Here is a 7,860-nt window from a genome sequence, read left to right on the forward strand (position 1 = left end):
ACCTTGTCTATGCCAACTCTCCGCAAACTCTTGAACATTTGAAAGACAACATTCGTGAAGTTATGACCGAGATACCGCCCCATATGAGCCGAAAAGTCATCGAAAACTACCTGTTCCGGATCAAGGTGTGCGAGGAAGCCCTAGGTGGACATTTGAATGATGTTGTATTTCACACATAATGGCAAAAACCAAACTTTAATTTGAAATAAAAGTTTCATCGAAATTCGAATTCTAAGTGTGTTTTAATTCAATTTACTTTCGGAATTTAAAGTTGGAAAACCCTGTATATAAATATAAATATTTTTGAGCATTTGAATTAGCTTTGAGGCTACAGGTCGAGAGCACAGATTTGGTTCAGTTCCGAAACAATTTTTGTAGCAACAGTTGCAGCAAAAGGAGGCTTGAATATCCTGAACTCCCTGAATGAACAGTTCAAGCGGCATTATCTCGAACTGGCACAAAAAGAAGTTGCTCAATTTCTTGGCTTGTGATTAGCCATACGAAGAAGTTCCCTTGCAGGAATCAAAGATTACTCTTTCCTTCCTAAGTTTTGAGATTTTAAGCCTTCTGGAATGGTTCGTCTCGAAGGCGTTAAGGATTTGCTTCAGTTTCAACCAGTCTTCAGAATGCAACGCGGTGCTGACACATTGCTTCAAATTTCGCTCTAATAGCTTTTGAAGTGCTTTTCAAACATCTCTTAAATCCATCGAATAATGGCTGAGCAGTAAACGATAGAATCTATATTTATCAATTTGTTCCCGGAAGATGAATTCCAGCATTAAACGGTGCCAAGTTAAAAATGTTATCATTAAACAAGAAGATCGTGCCCCTCCAGACTCTAACGGTTAAGTAAAGGGTCATCCATTAGCGACTTGATAGTTTGTTTCTTCGTTTGAACGAACCCTCAAAACATTTCAAAGATCTGTCAATGTCAAAGCGTAAGACAAAATCGAAACAAAAAATTTTCATCATGGTGGAGTACACGATCGTGCTGCGCTTAATAATTATTGAAAATTACGTTACGTCGACTTAGGTTGGTGGTTGCAATTTTAAAAGCGCTTACTTCAATAATCGTAATAATCGTCCCAACCGCCATGCTGTGCATTATTTAGTGACCAAATTTGAGTCTACATTTTCGCTGCTGAATGTTCCCTTGCCAACGAGTTCCCGCACGGAGCATCGAAGATATCGTAGCCGCAAGTGAATCCGTTCTCAAGAATTTGACATCTCCAAAACCTAATTGCTGCATAATTTGCGAAAAGATCTAGGGCTACATCCTTTCAGGATGAAATTTACTCGAGAACTGAAGTCACTTGATCATATGAAGCGTCGAAACTTCTCTGACTGGGCTCCGGCGTATCTTTAAGAAAATAATGATTTTCGGATCGTTCACTGTTACCGAGTTAGTGGTAACCATATGATGGAAATCGAATTTCATTCTTAAAATGTAAGAGTTCAACTATAACCAGAATAAATTTGAACTCAATCAGCCCCATTCTGTACTCCTACGGATTTACATTTCGTTCGAAACCGTTATTTCGTTCGAGTTTTAATTTCGCATTCGAACGTTTTGCCCATTCAATGTTCGAAGAGAAACAGATCGAATGAAATGCACAAATAACTCGAACGAAATACAGAATGGAATTTGATCAAGTCGTTCGAAATATTTCGAATCGATTGAAATACAGAATAGCGGTGAATATCTCAATAAATCTATGTTTTATTAAGAAAAAAGTCCTTAATGACTCGTTATAATAAAATAGTTGTTGAATAATTCTTAATTCGTTCATCATTCATAATCTATTCATTTGTGTTAACAATTAAGGACCGCTCACGAGTTTTCTCGTGTTTCGCTTTACGTCTGTTACAGATGAATCACGAAATAACCCGTGTTTTCTACACGCTGTCTTTAAATGTCACCTACTCTGATACATTGGGCCTGATTCTCGAATACACTTCACGGTGGAAACGAAATAAACGGCACGCCATTGAACTACGTTTAACGAGTTAGTGAAGTGTCGAAGATAATAATGAGTTTTCAGGCAGAATGAGCTCTTTTCAAATAAAAAATCGTTAATGAAAATTAACTTCTTCGTATCAAACTGGTATTCAATGTGAGTGGAAAACTTTGTTTTCTTCATGCGATGTAATAAACTTATATAAAAATTTCATCTGAAGATAATTTGATATTATAATGATAAGTTTAGTGGGAAACCTACCGATGACTCGCCTTCGTCTCATCCGCACCGAAGGAAACGATCCCGAAAAACTGTATAAATGCACGAAGGTAAAATAAAAACGTGCGGTCCCAGGCGTATGCTTACAGATTTCTTTGCGGTCCTTAATGGGTTATGAGTTCAATGATCCTACTAAAACTTTTATCTTACTGATCGGGCTTAACTTTGTAACGGGTACTGGCTACTACATTACCACTAACAAAAATATTCTTTTCGCTGCACTTGGAATATTATTTCAATATTCTACTTAGCCCTACTATTCTAAAGGTATCTGGCAATACTCCAATTTTTCTTGGGCTGTTGAAAATGTACGATATTAATTTGGGAGTCATTTTTATGTATCAAAACCACGATTTTAGAGCGCCGGCAGAAAATTCTGTTTAAATTCGTTGGAAATGCATCAAGTTGAAAAGTTTTTCACTGTAAACGTACTATTTAGAATCTACTGTGTAAGGCCATGTAGTTTTTTCAATAAAATAAATGGTATATTTGATGAAAAATTTAAAACTTTATTTTTTCCTTTGAAACTACAAACAACAGGGTTTTTCGCTGCACTAGAAATATTGTGAATCGTTGAAATAATCGGTATCACTGCACTAAAAATATTGTTTTGATTTTTGCTTAACTAAAGGCGCAATAAAGTGAAGTGTTTTTGGGGTTAACGGGAAGTGGCAACTATATTGTCCCCAATTTTTTCAACTGTTTCAATAGTTAAATTTTTTTCAAATGTAAATATGTGTTATTCCTCATGTAAGGATTATGTTCTCTGAAGTTGGAGTCGATTCGTTGCCTAGTTTCCACGGCCCATTAAAGGGTTAAATTTGAAACAAAACATACCGTTAACGAAAGTTTACGCCTAAGAATCATCCACAGAAGCCAAAAATAAAGCGGTCATTCTCAAATCTAATTAATTGCTGTGGAACATTTATATTCCCATAAAATCATATGTTGCAACCGCCACAATTAACGGCCACGATTGGACCCTTCTGTGAACTAGTTTTATTTTTTTCGCGTGTGCGTCGTGCTTACCGTAACAATTTATTACCCGGCGTCTTTAAATCAAAACTGTGCTAAAATCTAGGTCAAAGATTGATAGAAGAAAGCTCAAATAAAAACAGTGGGCGCGAAATATCGAAATCACTTACTTCACAAAACAAACGATTTTCTAGCATGACGCATCCATTTCGGCTCTCGCCATTGTGTATTGTGTTGTTCCCTCCTATTTATGGTACCAATGGCTGGATGGGGTAACACGGTTAGGTGTAATGGGGTGAGGATTGCGCGCGGAAGTACACAGCGGCAATGATAAGGTGGAAATCTCTCTCCCTGCAAAAGCAGCACGGGGCTGAGCTGAGATTGCCTGTTGGTTGTTCCAGCAGAGAGTAGCACCGGTTCACAATCCGGTAGCGTTTGAGCTAAAATATTTCCTTTCCGAAAAGTTTTACTTTCCATTAGTCGCCAACTTACGCGACACGCTTCCCCCGTTTCGCACATTCAACGACTTCAGGTGCCGGCGAAGCATACCTCGCGTTCCTCCGGTGGTAAATTGCTCGATATGTAGAACGAGAATGTAACACTTTTCACGGCTCGATTCCTGGCCACCCCCTCCCACGGTGCCATACACTATCTCCAATTGAGAGCGTGGAATTACATTTTTCGGTCAGTCACATTTTTAGGGTTTGCGTCTTATTCACTTTACTTGGTTGGCGATTTTCGACGACTGTGGGAACAGTAAAGGTTCGCTATTTAGCATACGGGAAAAAAGTGTGTTAATAGATTCTGCTGGTTTATTAGATCTATGGCCCGAAACATGGCGGTCATTTCGGGAGTACGACAATGAATTCTATTGCTGTGAGGTATTCGCTAAATGAATGAGGCGTGCTGTGAAAATTGTGCCAGATTGCCGACTTCGGCATGTAATCGAACCGCGAAAGCAATTAATTTTTGGCTTATCGCGGGGGGAAAAATGGAGTAGAGCCAATCATTTGCAGTTCGACTGGAGGAATGAATGAATTGTATAGAATCCTACTCTACATAATAGAAAACTTTCTGGGGAATGATTTCCGAAATTTGTATTTCGTCGTTATGGAATAAATGAAAGCAAGAGCAAACGTTAGAAGTAGAAGGGACCTCTACTTCCATAATGTCATGCATTTTTTTCACTAATATTCGAATGTCATCCGGCTATGTGATTACCTTTTTAAAACTATTTTCTGAGCAAACAAAGTTTAAAACCGATTTTTAAAAATAATTTTAATTTTAACAATAGAATGAGCATAATTCTCTTAAAATTCATTGAATTTTATTAAGTGTGTATAGTATAACAATAGAAATTCAATGTCAGGATATGTTCATTTCATGGCGTCCCGAACTATCTACTCGTGAATTCATTGAATTGTTGAATTATCCAGAATCAACAGGTTTTGAAAATCTGTAACGATTGGAAAGCTGAACCTGAAACTCATTCGAAGGATATAACTATATTCAAACGGGATCCGAGAGACGCGACGAGAATGGTAGGATTTTTGCAATCCTATGTCCGTAATGCAAGGATGTAGGATGTAGTTTTGAGGAGTTACGATGCCCTAGTTGTACCGGACCGTAACGCGAAGCCAAATATGAAAACAAAGAAACCCTCAGGGGCGCTATACGAGATTTGGAAAAAAAATCAAATAAAAACTGACAGAAACCCACTTTGGTATTTACTAATTCGATTTCTGTGGTCCGATATTAGTTCATGTTATCATGTTATCATGGTATGAATCAAACACTGTAAACATTTGTTGCACAGTTAACTAGTGTATAAATACTTTTATACTGTGTACTCAATTTAGTATGAACATTTTTTCCCTTTGACTTTCACCGATCGCCGCAAATCATCCTGTTAGCGAATTGCCACTGACTATGACGTGTTAGTCTTGCACTGTATAGGAATGACGCTCGGGTTATTTTTTCATCCCTTCTCGGTGGCTAAAAATTGGAATTGCGTGACACGTGAAGTTTTGTTTCAGCACCAGAACAGCAACCATACACCATTTGCTGCGGTGAAGGGTTTCGAGGATGTAGAAGAAAAAATCAAGATAGGTTTTGACACTGATAGAATTTTACATCATATACAATTTTTATAACCCCAGGGATTCCATTCTTCTGAACTTGTTTTGTTTTTCGATTCACAATTGCGCTGATCAAGATACTTAGGGAAATGTGGCCCTGACCCGACCCCATAAATTGCAACGGCCATTCATCACATAAATTTCTCGTTTTTTGGCGACTTCGGCATTGAAAGGAATACTATAACTCTTAAATTATGTTTTATACTGGTCAGTGTGGTTCATGAGTGCTAAAAAAAGAGGAAAACAGAGGCCAAAACGGAAATCCTTTTTTTCGACATCTTCAAAAAATGTGGTCCTAAACCGACCTACGATTTTTTGCAGCGAATCTACATCCAATTGGTCGGAAATGAGATAACCCCCAATTATATAGGTAATGGGTGAAAATAACTGAAGAGCGGAAAACTAATATAATCTTGTTTTGACTTCCGGTTTATTGCTAATGGCTCTATATTTGGAAACGAAGACGGTGGCTTCCGATTCATTGGAAACGGCATTAAAACACCGGAAATAAAGTTAGGGGAGTTGAGACGACACGAAGAAAGTGTTAAGGTGGGACCAGAATGCCGCGCTATACGTTGTGTTGCGACAATTGTGCTTTGACACTCCATTTTAAATATGTGTGTTTCCATTTAGTCAAACACAATAATGCGTTGCGTCATTAGCATCGTTGTACTAAACGCTAACATTTGTTCTAAACTGCTTGCGCCGAATTTACGATGACAGTGGCATGATGTCGACGTCTGGTGGCAACTTAAAATTAGGGCCATAGTTTGGGTCCCAAACTCGTTAGTGTAATCTCTATCAGATTAGAAGACATGAAGCCGGTTTTAAATTTTAAAATTTGAATGGAAATTTTCACATCATGTTATTTGATTACTTGAAACACGTGTTTCTGACTTTCATTCAACCTTTCATTCATAATTTTAGTTTTGAAAACGTGTTCATTCCGACTGAAAATCAGCTATTCTTTCACGCTCCCCCAAACTAGTAAACGAAGCTCAATGCTGCCAGCGCGGATATGTCAATGTGTTGTTTTAAAAACATTCAACCGATCCGTGGACACAACGAGAACAAGATTTTCATATGAATTTTATTTTGTTTTTGTTTACATGAAAAGTGGAGACGCGAATGCTAGATTGTGACTGCAAATCAACAGACTGCGTCGGGTGAATGTTTTAGTACAAAACGCAAGCAATGACAGCTGATGAGAAGAGCAACGCACAACGCGGCAGTCTGTTTCCACCTTTAGAGTAAAATGGTGGTACGGAAACAGAAACAATGCAACGCGTAAACAACTGCAACGCTCAACGCTTAATGCTAATCGCTCACCACTCAACGACCATCTTTCCGCCATCTACAAGAAAATTTAACTCATTTTCCGTACAGGTCAAAAATCTATCTTTTCCTATTTTTAAGCATTGAAAACACGAAATGGAGCCGAAACGCTAGAATGAAGGGAGCAGGAAAAAAGTCACCATACAAACAAATTGTCTGCTCGGGAATGGTGCTATCTACCACCAAATTCGGTAGATAGCGCCATTCCCGAGATCCAAGGGGTGGTCGGTTCAGGCCCGTATTAGGGGATTCCCCTAATCCGGTCGATACATCGATCAAGTGGCACCCGGCGTTTACATTATTTTATTCAGTTTGCTTGTTTATTTCTACGGATATTATTTCAGAATGCATCATTTTTTTTTAAATAACTCGTTAGTAGAAAGTTTTGGCGTGTGATTCAATCATACACAAATATTTTGGATCTGACACACAGTGGTCCCTCAGAAACTCTAGGTGGCATTAAATAGAAAAATGAACAACAATGACTGACCGAATGAATGGTCTAATTTTGTTTTATAACCTTCAAGGCATCTAGTATCACAGTGTCCGTGACGATTTTCGTTGCGATAACGACGTGACAACGAAGTGTTTGATGCAGTGAACACTCAGTGTTGCGATAAACACGCATGTTTCTAAAATTTTGCGCAAGTGCTACAAAATACGTTAAAAAATAATGTGATAGTGTTGTGGATAGGGAATTTTACGCTGATTTCAAATTTGCATTCCGTTTTTAAGTTAAAAAATTTTGACGCTGTGGAATGAGTGTTTGAAAGTAAGTGCATTTTCTACATTGAATTTATACAAAAGTAGACCTACAAAAAATTCTCCAAATACCTCCAAAGTTTTTTATAACAAAATGTCTTTCTTAGGGTCCCTTCTATACTTTCTTCTTATGACTTCTGACCACTTTGCTAAAAAATGCCATAAATATTTTGATACCTCACACGTGTTTTTGGTTTTTTTAAAATTTTATCCCCTCCCCCTACGCCTCCTTTTGTGTTTTGGGTAAAAAGAGTATTTAAAACGTTTTCAGAAAGTTCGAAAACATATATTTAGACACCCCACACGTGTTTTTCCGAAAATTTCAAATTTTAGCCCCTCCCCCAGCCCTTGCTTGGAGTTCATAACCAAAATGACGGACCACTGTGTGACGGTATGAAAAACGGCGCAGGGTA

The sequence above is a fragment of the Toxorhynchites rutilus genome, chromosome 2 (genome assembly GCF_029784135.1).
Source record: "Toxorhynchites rutilus septentrionalis strain SRP chromosome 2, ASM2978413v1, whole genome shotgun sequence".
NCBI classification, from domain to species: Eukaryota; Metazoa; Arthropoda; class Insecta; order Diptera; family Culicidae; genus Toxorhynchites; species Toxorhynchites rutilus.